Source organism: Petaurus breviceps, unplaced genomic scaffold (genome assembly GCF_028583685.1).
Source record: "Petaurus breviceps papuanus isolate PSGF00001 unplaced genomic scaffold, PetGlider_PUasm1.0 151, whole genome shotgun sequence".
Classification (NCBI taxonomy): Eukaryota; Metazoa; Chordata; class Mammalia; order Diprotodontia; family Petauridae; genus Petaurus; species Petaurus breviceps.
In genome coordinates, this window is record NW_027185712.1 from 1 (window position 1) to 22,696 (window position 22,696).

At 39.0% G+C, this 22,696-nt stretch overlaps 1 pseudogene; it reads right to left on the reverse strand.

Moving 5' to 3' along the window:
* Nucleotides 1-12,323: 12,323 nt before the first annotated feature.
* LOC138153133 (farnesyl pyrophosphate synthase pseudogene) overlaps nucleotides 12,324-22,696 on the reverse strand; it is a 26,885-nt pseudogene continuing 16,512 nt past the window's right edge.

The following is a 22,696-nucleotide window of genomic DNA, read 5'->3' on the forward strand; positions in this document are numbered from 1 at the left end:
AAAAAATGGTCTGCAGTCTACATGTGATTGTGGAGGCCTGAATTCACTGTCAGTGAAGCAGTGCTTAGCATTCAAGGGCTTCAAAGAATTACTGTGAAATTCGCGATTTCAATATTGACTTGGATTGAGTGTTTTAGACTAGTGGGAGAATACTTGGTGCATATCTTTGATGCACCGTTTCTTTTGCCTTGGTGTCTACAACGCATATATTCCGTACATTTCTTTCTTTGACTTATTTTGGTTTCAATAGAGTAAATAACATTTTGGCTACTGAAACCAAAGGGAGCAGAGAAAAACGCACTCTCCCAAGGAGTTAAAGTAAATGGTATGGATTGTAAATGGAAATAGGAAGAGCTGAAGAGATATTCAGGAAGACTGTGCTGAGAGTCCAAGTCTTTCCCCAAAATACTGAATATTGCCTTTTCTCGAGCGCTATGAGACAACTTGTAAGTAAGTAGAAACTAGGCACCTGACGCAGATCTTTGAAATACCCTTTCCACATCGCTAGGTCTTTGAAAAGAACACATTGTTTTCCTTTCCCTTTGGCTTGTTTTAGTTTAAATTGAGTATGAAGTTTGACCCTTAAAAAGAAAAACTTAAAAGTGTATGATTTTCTAAATTACGACATTTCAGAATATCATAACTGATATTCTGACATGGTAAAGTACTTCACCCATCATTTTTTTGTTCCTCTGACAGTATAACTCTTAATTTAACAGCATTTAGAGTATGAGAAACTGCTTCTGTTATAACATTCATAATTCCAATGTTTACCAGTAACAATTTCAGAAACAATTACATTGTACTTAAATTTAAACTTCAAACCAAAATCAAGTAATTTCCAATCTGGTGATATTAATTTAGTAATTTCCAAATTGCTTTGCACAGAAAATCGTTCATCCCATAACCATTGACACAAACCTCACACCTAAGAAAGGTTTCACTTAAGGTTGACACACATAATAATTATAAAATAAACCTGCAAGTATGGGAATATCCTAAAACTAATTTGATGTTAAAATGCTCCTAATATAAATTTCCCAAGACATTGTATATTCACATACATCCAAGTTAACATATATATCCATATCCTTAGAGGACTCAACAGCTTCAGTATAGTAATAAGAAAATTGTATTTAAAATCAGAGTTCATAATTTTTCCAAATTACAAAATTTAGCCAGCATTTTAAATGAAATATCAACATTACTATTGCCTGTTTGTAACACAAATGTAAGTTTAAATTAACAGATTTTATAACAAAAACCCAATACACATGCAATAAGAAATTCAGATTTTTTAAAAAAATAGCTGTAATACTAGTCCTACTTCAAAAATGTTTCTTAAGTTCATTTAGCTAAATAGACTTTTAGAAGCACAATACAGTCTCAGAAAGATGGCAACAAAATAGCAATAAATGTCAAATGATTTATACAATAATTGACTATATCAATTCTGGCATGGATTCAAAGTTAGAGAGATACCAACATATGCTAGTCATTGTATTTTACAAATCAAGTGTTTCACAAACATTATTAAATTTTCCTTTTTCAAATTCAAAGAACAAGTCACACTGAGATAGCAAAGAACTTCTTTCTTTACAGCAACCCCAATATCCTATCTCCAATTTCTTTTTTTAAATTTTTTTGTTTTTTTTTTCCATTTTTCAAATGTTTTATTAACTTCTGATTTACATCACTGATTTCCACCAGATTTTAAGTTACAAATTTTCTCCCTGTTTTTCCCCTACCCACTGCCCCAAAATAGCAGTCCTACAGGATATCCCCTCCTCCAATCTGCTCTCTCCCACATTTTCTCCCTTTCGACTTTTCCAGTAGTGCATCGTGGATCTCTATGCCATAGTGCTTGTATATCTTATTTCCCAATTACATGTAAAAGAGTATTAATAATAGTATATATACGTATATATATACACATACATACATATATACATACACACACACATATGAACATTTGATTTTAAAACTTTGAGTTCCAGTTTCATTGACCTCCTGCCTTGTCACCCACCCTTACTGGGAAGATAAGCAGTTCAGTATAGGTTGTACATGTGTAGCTAATGCAAAACAATAACACAGTAGATATATTGTAAAAGAATGACTAGCTTTCCCTCCCTCCTATCCCACCTCCCACTTGTTCTATTCTCTACTATGATCCTGTCCCTTTTCAAAAGTGGGTGCTTCCAACTTCCCTCCCCCTCAGCCTGCCCTCCCTTCCATCACCCCCCCCCTACCATACCCTTCCCGCCTACTATTTCAATCCCTCCCCGAGCCAAATTCAATGAGAATAAGGTTGGCCGATTCCTTTTTGCCTTCCTATTCTTCCCCTCCATTGTAACCATTTTCCCTTGCCTCTTCTATATGAGATAGTTTACCTCATTCTGTCTCTCCCCATCTCCTCTCATTATATTCCTCTCTCACCTCTTCATTTCACCTTTTAAGTGTCATCCCTTCCTATTAAATTGGTCCTGTGCCCTCAATCTATGTAAACCTATAAAAATAAATACACATATTCACAAATGTATTCATATGCCTATATACCCTCATTTATATATATATATGTATATATGTATGTATTTCTATTCCCTTCAACTATTCTCATACTGAGAAAAGTTTCATCAGTTACAATTATTGTTTTTCCATGTAGGAATGTTAAAAGTTCAACTTTATAAATTCCTTATGATTCCTTATGAAAACCTGTTTACCTTCTCATGCTTCCCTTGCTTCTTGAATCTGAATGTCAAATTTTTTATTCAACTCTGGATTTTCATCAAGAATGCTTGAAAGTCCTCTATTATACTGAATGACCATATTTTCCCCTGATACATGATACTCAGTTTTGCTGGCTAGGTGACTCTTGCTTTTAATCCCAGCTCCTTTGACCTCCGGAATATCATATTCCCTCAGTGCGGAAGCTGCCAGATCCTGGGTTATCCTGATTGTGTTTCCACAATATTCAAATTGTTTCTTCCTGGCTGCTTGTAATATTCTCTCCTTAATCTGGGAATTCTGGAACCTGGCTATAATATTCCTAGGAGTTTTCCTTTGGGGATCTTTTTCAGGAGGTGATTGGTGGATTCTTTCAACCTCTATTTTGCCCTCTGGTTCTAAAACATCAGGGCAGTTTTCTTTGAGAACTTCCTGGAGGATGATTTCTAGGTTCTTACTTTGATCATGGCTTTCAGGTAGTCCAATAATTTTTAAATTATCTCTCCTGGATCTATTTTCCAGGTCGGTGGTTTTTCCCATGAGGTATTTCACATTGCTTTCTATTCTTTCATTTGTTTGGATCTGTTTAACGGCATCTTGATTTCTCATCAAGTCATTAGCTTCCATTTGCTCCAATCTAATTCTGAAGAAATGATTCTCCTCAGTGAGCTTTTGAGATTCTTTTTCCATCTGGCAAATTCAGCTTTTTAAGCCATTCTTCTCCTCATTGCCTTTTTGAGCCTCTTTTGCCATTGGAGTTAGTCTATTTTTTAAGGTATGATTTTCCTCAGTCAGGCTGTTGACTCTCATTTTGTAATTTTCTTGCAATGTTCTCATTTCTCTTCCCAATTTTTCCTCCACTTCTCTTACCTGCTTGTTAAGTTCCTCTATGGCCTGTAACCAGCTCGTATTTTGCTTTGAAGTTTTTGGTGCAGGAGTTCTGACTTCACTGTATTCCTCCTGTTTCATGCTTTGCTCCTTTTGGTCCCCAAAATAGGAGTCTAATGTTGGAGTCATCTGTCTACTTTGTTTCCTTTGCCTGGTCATGTCGCCCCTCAGTCACTTGGCCCCTGGGCTTTTTGCCACAGTAGGACTCTACCACCAGACAGGGGAGCTTTCGTCCCCAATGCTGGGGTTTTCTCAGCTGCCAGAGGTATTAGATGGGTGCCCTCTCCATAGTGAGGTCTCCACATGCTCTGGCAAGCTGGACACACATTCCAGGACCTCCACCCTAGACTGCAATCCAGATCCAAGAAGGTTAAAGCAAGAGCGATTACTCCTCAGACTGATGCTTGGTCCCCCTACACTCTGCAGGCCAGGAGCTGGAGCTGCCACATGGAGCTGGCTGGCTTTTCCGGTGTCTCAGGGCAGGCACTCCCACTTACTGGGTCCCAAAGTCCAGACTGCACTGACCTCTCACTTTGTCCTTCCCATCTATGTGTTGATAAATCTGGAAAAGGCCACAGCTGCTGCTGATCTGGAGTCCCTCAGGCCTGGGGCTAAAGCCTTGGTGTGGGTCTGGGCTCGTCTCCCACAGCACTGTGCTGGCCGATTCCTGCCAGCCTGCTGTGCTGTCCTTAGCGGGAGGTTAGCTTCTTTGTGTCATTTTGTGGGTTCTGCAGCTCCAAAGTTTGTTTAGAGTCCCCTTTTTACATAGACTGGGGAAGGTGGAAGCCAGAACAGTGTGGAGGTCCTGCTTCTACTCAGCCATCTTGACTCAGCCCCCCCTCCCCCTCCTTCCATGTTCTTACTAAAAAAAAAAGTTTCCATATCGGTCTGTGGCTAATATTGTATCATATATACTGTGTGCCATCAAAATTAAAACACTTCCCTTTTCCCCTACCACAGTCATCTTTGCCTCACCTGTCTTTTTCCATAATCCTCTTTGCTTATCACAATCTTGCCCCTATTATAAACTGAATTAGAAACCCCACCCTGTTTCAAGAGAAGGAAGGAAACAAGCATTTATGTCTTTCCTACTATGTAAGAGGCACTGTGCTACACACTTTACTAATATCTCATTTGACCATCACAACAACCCTGGGAAGTACGTGCTATTGTTATCCCCATTTTACGGTGGAGGAACCTGGGTCAAACAGACTTCTCAGTGTAGCAGCAAGCACCCCAAGCGTCCTCAGGGTTTGCTGCCACCACAGGTTCTTGGATCTGCTTTGATAAAGGAAAGCAACTCAAAATGGGTTAACAAGCTTACTTTAATCAGTCAAATATGTATCGTTTACCTTGTTCAGGGGAAAAAAGTCAGCACCTTGAACTTCCAAGTATACAGGCAGAATTATCAAGACAGAAACAGATCAAGTAGACAGATTTCCAAACTGTCCAACCATTAAATCCATACCCAGTTAACATCTGGGTTTTTCAAAGCCGGGGGGGGGGGCTCCGGACAACGGCTTCCTAGAATCCATATCAAATCACAGAACACTTCTCAAAGTGAGCCCCCAAAACAAATCTACACATCAGGGCTTCTATAGCCTTCTCCTGGCTCAGAGAATGTAACACCCTTATTGACTCACTGGCCAATCCAGAAGTATCTACTGAAAAACAAGCCTCCCACCCCAGGCTCCAGATGTACTTTAGCCTAGGGGCAGGGAAGATCTTTAAATTTGCATTTCCATTGTACTCAGTGACTTGCCCAGGGTCACACAGTCAGTGAGTAAATGAGACCACATTTCAACTCAGGTCTCCTGACCTACAAGGTGGTTCAGTGGATAGAGTGCTAAGCCTGAAGTCGGGAAGACCTGAATTCAAATTTGGCCTGAGACACTTACTAGCTTTGTGACCTCGGGCAAATCACTTAACTCTGCCTCCATTTCTTCATCTGTAAAATGATCTGAAAAAGCCAATGGCAAACCACTCCAGTATCTTTGCCAAGAAAACTCCACATGGTTTCACAATGAGTAGGACACAATCGAACAACAACAACTTCTGACTCCAGGCCAAGAGCTCTATCCCTTGAGCCTCCTAAGTGACAATACTTCTTATTCTTTTACTGCTCCTAGAAAGTAATGTTTGGAAAATCATAATGTAGAAACACCACATTTGTACTTCAACTCAGGCTGATCTCCCCACAGTTGGCTTGTTAACAAGGAGAACATGACCTATCTCAGACAACCAGACTCAAGTAGCACTTATAGCAACAGATACACCTCTGTAAAAAAACAATAACACAACAGAACAAAACAACCAAAAAAACCTAATCATCCTCAGATGCCACCTCCTCCAGGAAGCCTTCTCTGATCTCCCCCATGGAAAGGAGGTACCCCCACCCCAAATTTCTGTAACGCCTTGACCTTTTACTTCCAGGCCAGGTGCTCTTAGTGTTGCTGTCGGTACTGTTTTTAATTTAATGGACCCTTTAACTGTATGGGGAATCCTTTGGATTCCTTAGAATATGCTTTTAATTGTGTAGAATGAAACACACAGGGTTATTATAAAAGACACCAATTATGCTGAAATACAGGTTTTCATTTTTTTAAGTTTTGAGAAAACAAATTTTTAAAAAGTTCACAAAACCCAGGTTAAGAATTCCTGCTTGATAATGGTAATTGAAGTGCCCATCAGAAATTATACAGCAATGCCCTTAAACCTGCCAGAAGGTGCCCCTACCAGGCTCCCTGGAAATCACCTAATAGGCCACAGGAGCGAAGGAACTTTTCACCTGTGTTGCTAGAAAACCTGCCCCAGATACAGGTTTGTTGTTGTTTAAGGCTTCACTAGAAACTGCATCAACGGTGGACTCATTAGAAATGGCACGACACCCCCTTGGAACCACATTGTGTTGATTAGCAACACCTAGCTCTATCAAAGTATACCTTTCAGGAGACTCAATGCTGTATTCCCTATTGGGGAGGCAGTCACCTGGGTTAATAAACACTCCTCTCAAATTATAATTGCCTTTGCTGTCGTGTCCATTGTATTTCTCCATTTCAGTAATCATGTGTCACATTTTTGTATCATTATTGGAATACACCTGCCTCCTACAGGACTATAAACTCCCTAACGTTATTCAAATTTATAATCCCCCACATGGCTTAATAAAGTGTCTTCAAATATTAATACTAATGAATTCAATACAACTTTTGTGACAGACAAATTTTTTAAACGTGCAAAAGGAAAGAAAATAGTTCCAAAGGAGACTCGGGGTAATTTTTGGCAAACTTAATATACGTTTTAAATAAACTGTGACAGTTCATAATTGCCACATATAATCTTTTTTCTTTACATGTTGAAATGTTTTTACCTATTCATGATTGTCAAAAGAACATTTAAAAACTCATTTTATCGATCAGACAGCTAGGGTTAATGATAAGAGCACTGATCTCAGAATCATGAAGACCCAAGTTCCAATCTTACTTCAGCCTTCTCAGTTTCCTCGAGTGTAAAATGGGATAATATTAGCATCTTCCTCCCAGATTTGTTAGGACAATCGGATGAGACAGCTGGGACAAATGCTTTGCTTCCCAAACCTTCAAGGGCAATATACATGCTACTTTTACATATAACCTAAAACTAATTTGGTGTTAAAATGCTCTTAATATAAATTTCCCAAGACATTGTATATTCACATACATCCAAGTTAACATATATATCAATATCCTTAGAAGACTCAACAGCTTCAGATTAGTAATAAGAAAATTGTTTTTAACATCAGAGTTCATAATTTTTCCAAATTACATAATTTAGCCAACATTTTAAATGAAATATCAACATTACTATTGCCTGTTTGTAACACAAATGTATGTTTAAAGTAACAGATTTTATAACAAAAACCCAATACACATGCAATAAGAAATTCAGGTTTTTTTTTAAATAGCTGTCATACTATTCCTACTTCAAAAATGTTTCTTAAGTTCATTTAGCTAAATAGACTTTTAGAAACACAATACAGTGGCAGAAAGATGGCAACAAAATAACAATAAATATCAAATGGCTTATACTACAATTGACTTTATCAATTCTGGCATGGATTCAAAGTTAGAGAGATACCAACATATGCCAGTCATTGTATTTTACAAATCAAGTGTTTCACAAACGCTATTAAATTTTCCTTTTTCAAATTCAAGGAACAAGTTAAGCTGAGATAGCAAAGAACTTCTTTCTTTACAGCAATCCCAATATACTATCTCCAATTTATTTTTTTAAATTTTTTTGTTTTTTTCCATTTTTAAATGCTTTATTAACTTCTGATTTACATCATGCATTTCCGCCAGATTTTGAGTTACAAATTTTCTCCTCGTTTTTCTCTACCCACCGCTCCAAAATAGCAGTCCCACAGGGTATCCCCTCCTCCAGTCTGCTCTCTCCCATATTTTCTCCCATACCCCATTCAATAGACAATTCTAACATGTGGGTATCTGATTTTTTTTCTTGTTTCTGGGAGATTTGCTGCAACAAATCAGAAAGAGAAGACACAGGCATACTGTCATAGAACTGAACTGACAGCAACAGTAAAAAAAACAGAAAATTACTTGTTTGAGAGTACTGTACAAAGACAAGTAATAATATTGATATTGAGCTGTTAAAAAAGTTTTAGTTATAGTATATATATATATATATTTAATAAAACATATCAGTGACTGAACAAGCTGTGCTATATAGTTGTGATTGAATATAACTATTCTATAAGAAATGATGAGCTCAGTGGTTTTCAAAAAAACCACGGTGAAATAAATAAGCAGAACCAAGAAAGAGAACAGTATATACCATAACAGCAATATTGTTTTAAGATGACTTTATCAAATAAGTTATTTTGTCTGTTATAAATATTAACCACAAAGGACATGTGAAGAAGCTTTCTGCATGTACAGAGAGAACTAATAGACGTATAGAATAAGTTTGTGTGTGTGTGTGTGTGTGTGTGTGTGTGTGTGTGTGTGTGTAATGGTAGCCATCTCTAAGGGGATGGGATGGGGGGAAGGAGGAGAAAAATTTACAGGATAATTTTGTTGTATATTTGAAAGAAGTAACAACACGTACATAACACATTTGTAGCTTCATATACAATCATCTTTTTTATTCTACTGTTATAGAAATGCTTGCTTTATTGCAGAAATTAAAAATAATATTTTTTTTCTTATGTTATGCTACACAACTTCTTCTGATTTGTGTAGATCTCCTTGGTCTTGTTTCTCCAACTAGGGGCTGTGAGCTTTGTGAAGGTGGAACAGAGGCAGTGGTCAAAGAACCAGGTTTTGAACCCTGCCTCTTACACTTCTATCTCTGTGACCCTGGGCAAGTTTCCTTAATCTCTATGGTATTTAATTTCTTCATTTATAAAATGGTGTTGTACTAGAGGGTCTCAGAAGTTCCTTCTAACTCTAGATCTATGATTTCCATGCGCCATGAACTTCATTCCTTTCTTTTGTAAAAATTGAAAACATGACAAAATCAGCAGAAATGGATATTTCCACATGGAAAGGAGAACAGAAAAATATGGTTGTATATGAAACTTTGAGTGTGTTTAGCTTGTTTTTTGAAAGCACACATACACAGTGTGTATATGTACATATTTAGACACATATATTCTTCTCTTTCGTATGCTCTTGACATAATGGGTTACCAATAAATGCCTATGGAGTGAAAATTAATATGCCCCATGTTAAATTAAAATTCCTCATGAATTGAGAATAATTTCAATAATTATAAGCTGTTGGTTCAAAAAGTGACATATGCTATTGCTATACCACCCCCTTCACTTTTAGACACATGAAACCATCTTACTACGTGCTTGTCGCTGCACCAACAAGGTCAGGACCATGGGTAAGGTCTTGACAACGTGGCAGGTCTCCTGGTAGAACAAGGAGTTGAGACAATCTCATCTCCAACACTAGCTGTACACTCCCGTATTCCTAGCACAATTGCAACCAGAAGTTATCTTGAATAGCTCTCAGAAAACAATCATTAGCACAAAAATCATGGATAGTATGCAGAAGTTAGACAAAGTTAGAATGCACTTAAGACTGTCAAATCAATCGGCCGAGAGAATATTTGTAAAAAGTGCTTAGCACAGTGTTTGACTCATAGGAAGTGCTATTTCAATGTGCATTCCTTTCCCCTTCCCTCTCTAGTCAGTCAGTAAGCATTTATTAAGCCCCTCCTTGGTCCAAAACACGTTGCTATGAGCTGAGGATACAAAAAGAGGCAAAAGACAGTCCCTGTCTTTAAGGAGCTCACAATCTAAAAGGGGAGATGGAAACAAATAATGTAAAAATAGGCTACATATCAAATAAATAGGAAATAATTAAGGGAGGGAAGGGGATAAGGAAGGCTTCCTGTAGAAAATGGAATTTTAGTCAAGCATAAGGAATAGAATTACAGATGAATTCAGAAACATGTCTATAAAATAATGAAATGCCAAAAACAGAAGCAGAAGAATGGCATAACACTGATAATGTAGGGGATATGGAGCAAAAGTGGATAAAAATAGAAAGAGAATCTTTGTAGGGATTTATAGTAACTAAAGTTTGGCTATAACTCTTCATTCATTAAAATTCATCAATTTGAATATCAAACAAGTTTAATTGTTACTTGGTGTGGATGGTCAATGCCATTTCTTTTAAAACAGATTTATGGTTGTTCTTTTGTTTTTACTTGACTACATTTTGCAGTCTGTCCTTCCCCATTTTTTCATCACCCAGAGATCAGTTATTTCTAAGAAATATTTAACTTTTAAGAAAAGAAAAAGGAACACAAGGGGACATAAAAATCCATTCTTACTCAAATACTTAAAGCAATGAGGAATAGGAATCATCTGGATCAATGAAACCTACATGAGTCCTTGAGTTTCTTGTTGACAGGTGTCTTGTGTTAACAAATTTCACTTTACTCACTTGTGTCAATTATGACTATCTCTTCTCGAATAAAAACTTATGCTTTAAAAAAAAAATTAAAAGAGGGAGCAGGAAGAATTTGACAATTGTCAATTTTATTCTTCCCATTTTCTGGTGTGTAATAGCATGGCCAGAAGAGGGCAACAGAAGGAAGACCTAAAATACAGATAATACATAAAGGAATTGATCTTGAATTATTTTAGAACTAACCTTCCCCACCATAAAATGTTAGCTCTGAGGAAGCTCTAGAAAAAAAATCTAGAGTACATTCCCTGATTTCCACCCTTTGCCCACCTTTCTTTTTTCAAATCAAGAGGCCCTGAGTTCCTAGGCCTAGAAGACTGATTTTGAACTGAAAGGGACTGTGGAGGAGAACACTGAGAAAAACACTAATGTTTTCAAGATGGGGAAACTGAAGCAAAAGGAAACTGAGTGACTTGGCTAGGATTCCAAAGCCAAAAAGGGTTAAAGGCAGGATTTGTACCAATGTTTTCCTGAGTCTGAGGCCATTGTTCTACTCAGAACACTTTCCCTCTGCCCTCATGGGCTCTTTAAATTTATTGTGATTACTGCTGAAAAAAAAATAACACAGCAAAATATTGGAATATCTTTCCGGGGTAGAATTTTACACATGGTAAAGATTAAGTAATTTTCCTTTTGTGAATATGGCAAAGTCTTAAATTAAAATATTAACAATAACCCATTTCCACAGGGAGAAAAGGTTTCATTTTATTAATCTAAGATTTTTAGTACCAGGTTTTTATTTTTAATTAAGTTCTCATATTCACTTTCTCCTATCATAAAAAACTTGACTTTGAAAAAAAGTAAATTTAATGTGTCTTGAAAAGAAATCTTAGAGTATCATCACCAAATATGCATTTTCATATACTTGTAAGCAATTGTGGTAATGGCTGTGGGTTAAAGGTGATATCCTGATCTAGTCCAAACTCCTGGACATAAATATTTCTTGAAAAGACAAACTTTAAGAAGATTGACTTTTTAAACATAGTTGGAGATAAGGACGGGGAGGAGTCTCTCTGTTTTTTTTTTTCAAGGATTTCAGAGTTTAAAAAAAACCTTGCCTTGTAATATAGGTATGTAATATATATAAATATATATATATGTGTGTGTGTGTGTGTATACATATACACACATACACTCATATGTATGTATATACACATACATATACACACACTCATATGTGTATGTACACATGTTTAAATATAGAAAGTGTATGTGTGTGTACATGCAGAAGCCATATGGTATGCTAAATCATATATATTGAAGCATATATGTATATACCTACAAATATGTATATTTGTACACATTCCATCTGCTCTCCTCCCCATAAATAACATATCATTTAAAATGCTGTCTTACAAATAGCCAAAGCTTTCTTTGCCCAAGAGGAGAAACAATTCATGTTAGATCATAAATCCTAGGAATTTCCTTCAACTTCTCCCTTTCATTCATCTCCTGACTGAGGTCTATGGCTGGGCTGAGGCAGAGGCACTTGGGACTCTGGTCCAGGGCTAACTAACCCTTAAGTTCCCATTTCCTAAATCAAACTAGGACACTTATGCCACCAAAGTGACTTGAGTCCTTGGGGTAAAAGTTTTCCGGGAGAATTCTGGGGTGGATAGCATGTTTCTCATCTTGTGAAGGTCTTTTTTACCACCTGAACTTCCCTATGGCTATTCATAAAGTAACAGAAGGACTTCAAAGTTTGTTTGTCCCGTTCTCCCACCTTACCGCCCCCAGTCCCTTGGACCTACAGCCAATAGCAGGGAATATGGGGGCAGAGATAAATCTCAGTGTTTTCTTCTATCTAAACTGATTGCTGTTTTTAAACAATAAGCATTCATTAGGCACCTACTATGTGCCAGGCACTATGTTAGGCTCTGGTGATATGAGGACAAAGGCTGAGACAGTCCCCACCCAGAAGGAGCTTCTATTCTATCTAACATAAAAGGAAACTGTGGATGAGGACAGAGCCCAGAGTACACTTAAAATGTCTGCTTTCCTGACAATTTACATTTTGTATCCAAGTGAAAAGGGTTAAAATGAACACTTAAGGCAGCCTTGAAGAGGAGAGGAAAAGACACAGAGGGGCAGCTTGGGAAGAGGGTGTGGTGGAGCTGCTACTTTGCCCTGACCATGGGGCCAACCAGTGAGAACTTAGAATAGGGGACTTGGCTAATATGTTTAAGCTAGGTAAGTACCAAAACGTAGATCCATGACTTTCTTCTAGTTCCTAAGTTACTGCAGGGGCCTCTTAGCACTGGGGGGAATTTCTCTGATTAAGGTGATTTTCTCTCTCATTCCCAACTTTTTACCCCACAATCAAAGCCAAAAACAAAACAAGATAAAACTAAAAGAGTTATTACCCTCTCAGCAGCTAAACTGGGCCTAAAACCTCTTATCACCACTTTAAAGGGAGTGGCCTGGATTTCCAAGTTCAGACCAAAGAATTCATCTTCCATCCGAATTAAATGGACAATTCCCAAGAGTCCAGCCTTGTCCTCTGTCACAGCCCTCTTGCATTGTGGGTTTATCCTGGCCACTGCCTTGTGGCCAAGACCAGGATCCTCATTCTTGCTTCCAGATGATAGTAGGCTCTTAGCCCTAGCTTTGCCTGATCCTTTGGGAGCTGGGAAAGAATGAAATCAAATGAAACATTAGTCTTCCTTCTAGACTTGGTTTATGCCATCATTATCAACATTGAACAGTGACTTTAGTACTTCTGCATGCTCAGAATACATGGTTTATATGGTATATTCAGAAGTAATTCTAATATGCAGTCCCTAAAATTAGCCCTTCCACTGGCCTCTCGATGAAAGTCTTCTAAAAGTAATAATTATAGGAGATAACATGGAAAGTGGAAAGAACTACAAACTTGCAATAACAGACCCTCTATTTAATCCTAGTTATGTTACTGCTAGTGTGACTTGAAGCAATGCACTTAACCTTATTCCAGGCCTCAGTTCCTTCATTTTACAAAGGAGAGGTTGGATTCAGTGGCCTCTAAGTTTCCTTCTAGCTCTTAAATCCAGGATTCCAGGAAATAAAATATAGTTGATACAGTATCATCTTATTCAACCTGACCACAACATTGTGAGCTGGGTCCTAGAGGTATCATTTTCGCAATTTTACAGATGAAAAAACCAAGGGGGCAGGAATTTAGGTGACTTGTCAGTATACAGGGAGCTAAGGGTCATAGGCAGGGTTTGAGTGTGAGGCTTCTTTTCTCTAGGTTCAACATGCTAAGTGCTATAGCCTGGTTTCTTCACCTAAGTACACCATATCTCAAAGGAGACAGGAATGAGCCTATGCACTTTTCCTTGTCTTCCTCTTGAAGCAGTCTCATTCTTTACCCATCTCTTGGATGTTCTGGCTAATTTCAACATATGTCTCTTCTGGAGAGTGAGAGTGCATATCATCCTCTGTAATGGTTGGTACATTGTGGGCATAAAGTAGAATTAGCACAGGGAGGAATTTCTTCTAATGGGGCAAACTCTTCCTGCATTCACCTGCCTTGGCTTGATATCACAGAATGTCATAGATGAGATTACCAACCTTCTCCATTTGTTATGGTTTTTGCTTTTTGGAGTGGCGAGGGCAGGGCAGTTGGGATTAAGTGACTTGCCCAAGGTCACACAGCTAGTAAGTGTGAAGTGTCTGAGGCAGGGCTGGTGCTCTATTCACTGAGCCACCTGGCTGCCCCTTGAATACATTTCTTTTGTTCCTTATTTGACTATAAACTCCTTGAAGGCAGGGGACATGTTGCATGCATGTTTGTTCCCACCTTTCTCCAGCATGTAGTACTTGCTTTACAAGTAGTAGCTCAGTCAGTGTTGGTTGGCTGAATGCATGCATACCGCCTGTGTAGACCATGAAAGTCAGGAAGTTCTATGCACTGGAGAGATCTTCAGTTTGGGATGAACAGAGAGGGAAAGAACCCAGATTTCAAATTTAGGCTGCAGGGGATGTGTCATGAATAAAACTCAAATCCTAAGCAGCATGACAATCAAATACTTTGTTAAGTGATGAAGATTTAAGATATTTACTTATTTGTAAATTATAAATCGCATTTTATATCAAATATATAATTACATCTTATATAAATTAGTTTTACATGATTTTATTAAATTTATTTTAATAAATTTATGTTTTAAAACTAACTAGCAATTTATAAATTTATTATTAATACTTTTACTAATTAAATTTATTATTAAATTGCATTAAGTTGATTAAAATTTGTGTGAAGATTGTGATAGTGTGGTGCTAAGCCAGGTCTGAATAATGTATTGGGTTGACCTGTGCTATTTTTATGCTATTATTCATGCCTTTATTTTTTCCTGGTTATAGATTACTAGGGTTTTTATGGTGCTAAAAGGTTTTAAGTCTCTCCTTTTCCTTCTTTTTTGAAATAATAGTTTGTTTGTTTTTCCCCAATTACATTTAAGATGGCCTCATTTTTCTTCACAAATTTAACATTTTCAGGTGTCATTGCCTTAGACAGACCAATTAAAGGTTTAGTTTCAAAATGCTAGAAGGTGCCCCATAAGCCTGTAAAACACTGTTGTGATAAAACCCAAAATCTGATTGCACATTCCTCTTTTATGCTGTATGCTCAGTCTACATCTGTTTGTAAAGTGGAGATCATGTGATTAGCTCTCATAACTCACTGGATTTAAAAGTGTCAATAAAGGAGACATTTCCAGAGCTATATAGAAAACACTGTAGGCACTGAAGAACAGAGCTATATAGAAAACACTGTAGGCACTGAAGAACAGTCACTCCCATATATTAATATCTACCTGTCCTATTCCAAATGTATCTTATAGAAAATGCCTACAAAGAATCATTTATGGAAAATGTTACTGAGAACAGACACTAAAATCTCTTTATCTGTTTACTTCTTAAACTGAGACATAGCAACCCTCACTTCAAAATGTAAAAATCCAAGAGAATAATAACTTCCCCAAAGTTAGTTTTCCTAGCTTCGGTGACTGCAAGGACTCTGCTAGTGCAGCAGTGAGTTCTGGCTGTCCCATGGGGGCAACGATCAGCAATGAGCTCCTGAACATCAGAGGGGAATGTGCATGGCCATACCTAAGACTTGGGAGGAACTGGCCTCCTTGCTGTCCTGGTGAGGAGAGTGAGCTATCACTTCATCCATCTCCCGTTCAGAAACCTGAATTTGGTGCAGAAAACAGAAATTAGGCATGTTTTTGCCCATCAACACAAGATGCCAAGATCAGAGAATGAGCAGTGGCTCTGCAGGGTACTGCAAACCCATGGTGGAGTCAAACCTCACAATCATTCTTTCTCTTAATAACTTAGTGGAACATGGGAATGTAAGGGTTATGGGACTTAAAGATCTTCCATGCCCCATTGGACTTGCTGATATAGCAGGAAGGGGTGGAGCAAGAGGAAGCGGAAGCCAAGCAAGAGTTCCTGCAGTGGCTAGCAGTGGTGGCGACGGTGGCAGCAGCAGCGGCAGCGCGAATCCCTTTTTGAGTCAGCCAGAATTCTGCTAAGGACTCCTGCTGAGGACTACCAGGGTCCGGAGCTGCTGGGAGCATGTGTCCTGGATGCTGGGTGGTTGCTGTGAGTGGGGAGAGGAGGACCTTTGCCTGAGGTAGCCTGTTCTGTTTTAAAGGCTTGAGAATGTGGGTGCTTTCTACTTTATCTGCCTGTGCCAATTTCATAACTGATGGCTTTGACTTTCTGGTTTTGGGATTCAGTCTTTTGGTATTTTAATAAATGTTCCAGCTTTATCACCCATATAGAGAGCCTGATATATTTGTGATTGATAACCACATCAGCATATTTACAGTTTCCGTACGCATTGTGAATATTGCATTGCTGATATAGGGAAGTAAAGAGATAAAGACAGATTAACAGATGGCTTCATAAAACTCCTCCTTTAGGATTCTAGTAACCCAGGGTCCACAATTACTCTACTGCTGACCTGCCCCTGAATGACTTGGTGTCTGACTCCAGCTCTTCAGACCTCCCTTCAGTGGCCCTCTTCTCATTTGCTCTTTCTTTTTTTATGAGCCATAATTTCTTGAGAGAACATCCTCTCCCAACTCCACACATGGTGCCCTGCCCTCCCAGCCCCCCTCCTCATGTCCAGCTCCTCGGTCACTTCTGACGTTTGCAAATCTTCTTTGTGATAAAGCTTCTCAATGAGTCCCATCATGCTGTACTTTCTTCTTCCAACTTGGTGAAATGGCAATTCAAGTTTTTCATACAGTTCCTTCACTTGGGCAACCTTCTGGGGAGCTTTCTGTCCATAATTCTCCTCCAGCATCTTTCTTTGCCCAGATGATGCCAGCTGAAGGCACTTCACCACCAGCCAGCTGCATTTGTTGTCCTGGATATCGATACGAATCTTGCCAGTCACAGTGGGATCACCACAAAGGTCAAGTGATCATCCTGAATTGGAAACAATACCACGTCTCCAGAAGGATGTTCTTAGCATTGGTGTGTTCTTTCTCCCCATCTATGCCTGCCTTGAACATAGCAACAGCAAATGTGAGGTAAGAGTAGAAAGCCGACGTGTATTTGACAGTGGTCTTCTCTGTCTGCTCAGTGAATCTGTTAAGATCAACCTTGCCTTGAGGGGCTGTGATAAGATTCAGAGTTTGGCCAATCTTGCTCTGTAGGAAGAGTTTGATGAGGTTCAGGTAAACAGGGTTTACCATGGCAGTAATGCTTCAGGGGGTGAAAGAAACAGGCTTCTAACAACATGGCATCATAACATTTGACACTGATTTCCCACTTGGAACATGGAATAGACTCTCTGAGTGCTCTTGTCTATTATTTGTGGGTCATCACTCATCCAGGAACTTTTTATTGTCATGTTAGGACTGAAAACCTGTGTTGATTTAAATGTATGTGTGGAAGGGGTGGAAGAGGGAAAGAGGGCGGGAGGGAGGAAGGAATAAAAAGAGAGAACAAGAGAGGGAGGGGTGAGGAAGAGAGAGGGGGTGGGAGAGAGAGGGAGGAAGGGAGAAGGGAGAGAACAAAAGAAGGAGAGAAGGGGGAGGCAGAGAGGCAGGGAGAGAAAAAAGTTCCATCAATGATGTGTGCAACGAGGCAGAGCAACAGGAAAACTGTTACTTAGTAGGAGAAACCAGGAGGCAAAAGGAGAGTAGATTGATCAAAGAGGAGTCAGATGAGAAAGGTAAAATTCTTCAGCATGATGACTGCCAGGAGAAAACAATAGCTAGTGTTTACATAATGCTGTAAAGATTTGCAGATAATATCTCTTTTAATCTTTACAGCCTTGGAAGGTAGGTGTTCCTATCCCCATCTTACCGATGAAACTTGTCCAGGGTGAAATAAGGTCAGAAGCTGGATTTGAACCCAGGCCTTCCTGACTCCAGATCCCACTCTGTATAATATAGCTAAATAAATAAATAAATAATAGCTAAAAGGGTCAAAGTGCAAAGGATAATCAATAGAAAACAAAGCAAGCTGAGAAGGAATTAAGGAAGATGACTAGAGAAGGGCTGTGGATCTCCTATTTCATACAATGTTTTTGTCCAGCAAACCTCTTGAAAGGACAATCCACCCAAGAATTTCTATAGAAACAAGCCAAAAAGACCTCTGAGAATCCAAAAGCAATTCCAGAAAGCTAATGTACTTTCTTTCAAGGACAATTCTTGTGACCTTTGCTGAAACCTTACTTAATCTGGCATGGAGATGTACTTTAATCAATCTTAGACATCTGGTTTCTCAACCCACAGAAGATCAGAGAATCAAATTGGGAAAATCCTAGGATTTATAATTAGAAAAGGCCTCTGAAGGTCCTTCAACTCGACCCCTCAGGGAACTGAGTCCCACAGAGGTTGAGTGATTTGATTCCTGACACACAGGTGAAGTAGGTGCCAGAACCATGATTGGAATACAGATTCTCTGTCTCTAAATCCATTGTTCTCTGGAACCAGGAAGAGAAGGGGGTTGGGAGAGTGTGGCAGAACTGCTCAAGAAAGACAATTCACACAGATGTGAAAGCTAATAATAAGAGAATGGAGATGACTAAGACATGGATGGGCTGCTATTTGTATGGTGGAAGGGGTGCACACACTGATAAGATCACAGATCCCTACTCAGTTGATAACCTTGTCAAAAATGTTGGACAATTTCCTTCTTGCACATTATTTTAGATTTCCTTTATTATTATGATTAGCTGCCCCATGTTATCCCACTGTAACACTTCAACAGGATTGCTTTGTAAATGACCTTAAAAACAATATTCTCTGTATACTTTATCTGAAAGGCCCAGTATTTTTTATTGCATTCATAGTTTAGAAGAAGTAGGACCCACAATCCACGGGATTTGAAAGCTAATGAAACCGACCTTCATTCTTTTTTTTTTTCCTGTTGGCAGAGATACACTTACCTCAAAAGAGAAAACTTACCATTTCCTGGATCCATACTCTAAGTCCTCAACAAAAAAGTGAAGTTCTCCTTGACAGAAGAAAACCTCTTCTCTTCAAACTAAAGAGATTTCTCTTTCTGATAGGAACGTTTTGTGAACTTAGCCCTAGAGCAGTAGAGAAATGCCCAGACAGAAAGTCTGAGATGTTCTTTAGTTGATTGGTTCAAGTATATCACTTCACTCTGGGAACCTCAATGAAATTAGATTCCAAATGGTGAGAACAAATCTCACCCAAAAAGTACTCTACTTATAGCTCTAATTTCATTGACCATTTAATTTATGCCTCCTGTCTCATGATCATTGCTTGTCATCAGTTACCACTGATTTGATCCTGAAACAACTGTTATTCAAAAATGGGACTGGACCCATGGAAATGGGAACTTTTTTTGAGGAAACTCCTTCTACCAAGTGCAGGTCCACACCTTCTCTATGTTCAGTGTGTTGTGGACAGTTGCCTAAAATATTAGGTGGCTTGCTCAGGGTCACAGAGCCAGTATAGGTCACAGGAAGAATGTCACCTCAGGTCCTACCAGATTTAAGGCAAATCCTCTATCTACTTAGTATATGAAACTTCCTGCTGCCTCTCATTATTGAGTACAATAATAATCTCACAATCATAATACTTCTCTCTGGAAAAAGAACAGTTTGAAATGGAAAGTTTGAAAGTTTCTGTAAACTTCAGGAAAAAGATTTTTATTTACTGCTAAGCATAATTTCGTCTGTTTGGCCTAAATGAAAAAAAGTTCAGCTCAATGACTCAAACTAAGTGCAGATGTCTTCTCTGCTATCGTTATTTTTTCCTAAGATTCCCATCACTTCTATTGCAGCAATCAGTTCTTCCCTATCAGTATTAGATTCAGAATAGAATTTCCTATTTTCCCCCTTGAAACTTGAAATGATCACTGAGGCATGTCAAGAGAGAAAAACAGATACAGACACAGATAGAGACAGAGAGAGCTCTAAGATGTCTGGATAATAATAGAACCTTAGGGGCCAACTTCCCCATCTTTCTTATGATAAAATGAGGACCCAGAGAGGATAACTGATAGTTATCTCTTTTACATTGGTCACATTGTTAGTAAGGGGTCCCATTGATCTTATTCTTCTTATTTAGCTACCCAACAAGATAAGTTGATGGTATCTCTTCAAGCATTTAAGGATAGCTGTTATTCAGTTCACTTAAAAAAAACCCCAACATGGGCGGCCAGGTAGCACAGCGAGTAAGAGCACCAGCTCCAGTGTTGAGAAGACCTGGAGATCGAATCCCGGGCTCAGACACTTAGCAGCTACCCAGAAACACCTGGCCGTGTAACCTTGAGCAAGTTACTTCACCCGGATTGCTAAAAAAAAAAAACAAAAAAAAACAACGCATATCAAATATCTTCTAAGCACAGAGAACTATGGTAGGCCTTGAGGGAAGATACACAGTTTAGGTTCCTGTCATCATGGAACTTATAGTCTAATAAAAGAATAACATATAATCATATCTTCCCTAAGATTTCTCTTCTCCAGTTTAGACATCCCCAATTCCTTCAATGCATGCTCCCATAACATGGCTTCCAGATCCTTTCCTATTCTGGTTATATTATATCTCAGAAAAGTTACTCAAGGAATTGAATCCAGTTCTCCAGTTGTGTCCTGACTGGGGCAGATTAAAGTTGGATAATCACTCCTTTGTGGTAGATGCTGCAGTTGTATTAACGTAGCTTTATATTGCTAAGTCCTGGCGAACTCCATTTTCAGATACCTGCTCTTTTCTAGTGGTTCTTGGGAAGGGATCGCAGGCTCTGTGCTGTATTCCCTAATAGTGCTTCTCCCCAGCTCCATCTTGGATGTGCACACTCAGCCTCTCTCAGCAAGAGTGGCAAAAGGCATTGATCTGTTTTGTCCACTTAAATTACATCTTCTGACTTTGGTGTGTAATCAGGATCATGTCCTCCACCTACCCTCTGGGAGCTTAGGGAGGGTCACGGAATTATTAACTGGGAGTGACCTTAGAGGTTGTGTTTTCTATACCCCTGCCTTCCATTTTACAGATGAAGAAACTGAGACCTAGAGAGGCTATCTGACTTGTCCCTAGTCATACATATTTGAACTCATGTCCTCTCATGCAATATCTAGCTCTTCCCAAAGCACTAGGCTACTTTTTGAGCAAAAAAGGGTCTGATGCGGGGTGGGGGGAGGAAGGAATGAGGATGGGGATCAGGCCACATTTTGCCCAGTGATTCCTCTACTGCCAGTAACATAATTTTCCCTCACAATTGCTTCCCGTGACCCTGTTGGTGTGGTCCCATGTCATTTGCTGACATTTATCCTACAGAATTTTAAGCACTGACACAATCTAAAATATGGATGCAAAATCATTAAGAGAAACAAAGATATAGTCATCCCAGGAGACAAAAACCTGCCCATTTTTTATATTGTATAGCATTGTGTATAGGGGGCATAGAGTTGGTCCTTTTAAAAATCTGCGCTGGCCTTGGTGTTTCCTAAGCATAGCTGAATGGAGGATGTTTTTCATCTGTCCTAAAGACATCGGAATCCAAATTCTATTCTCACTATTAGGCAGTGAACAAACAGTGTCGGTACTGGGGAGAACCCTGGGGGAACAGCAAGAAGACCTACCAGGTTTTAGTTTCAACTCTGTCACTGGCTTTGGTATGACCTTAGACAAGTGACTTAGCTTTTTGCCCCAGGTTCTTCATCTGTAGAATGGGATAATAATGTCTCTCCCACTTATCTATCCAAGGCCTGTTGTGTGATGATAAAAGATGCAGACAAATAGATGTATATGTGATAGACTGTCACTGTGTAGCAGCAAGCACCCCAAGCGTCCTCAGGGTTTGCTGCCAATACAGGTTCTTGGATCTGCTTTGTTAAAGGAAAGCAACTCAAAATGGGTTAACAAGCTTACTTTAATCAGTCAGACATATATGGTTTACCTTGTTCGAACTTCAAAGTATACAGACAGAATTACCAAGACAGAAACAGATCTAGTAGACAGATTTCAAACTGTCCAACCATTAAATCCATACCAAATCAACATCTGGCTTTCAACATCTGGGTTTTTCAAAGCAGGGGCGGGGGGGTTGCGCTGGACAATGGCTTCCCAGAATCCAGATCAAATCACAGAACACTTCTCAAAGTGAGCCCCCAAAACAAAGCTACACATCAGGGCTTATATAGCCTCCTCCTGGCTCAGAGAACGTAACAACCTTATTGACTCACTGGCCAATCAAGAAGTATCTACTGAAAAACAAGCCTCCCACCCCAGGCTTCAGGTGCACTTTAGCCTAGGGGCAGGGAAGATCTTCCAAATTTGCATTCCCATTACACACTGGCATTCTAACTGGCTGCTCCCTGTCTCTCTGTAGGACATGCCGTACAATCACTCTCAGTTTAAGAAGTGTGCAGTCGTGGGGAATGGAGGCATCCTGAAGAACAGCCATGTGGGAGAGAGATTGATAGTGCAGACTATGTGTTCCTTTAAAAAGCATCCTTTTCTCTTCCTTGGGGTTTGGGGCTCTTGGAGACTTTCCCCTCACATCATTCCATAGGGATGACCAGAGATTCTTAGCCTGGGATCTGAGAACTTGATGAAAAAATTGATATATTTTGCTATAACTAATTTCCTCTACAATCCTATATATTTTATTTTACTCTGTGG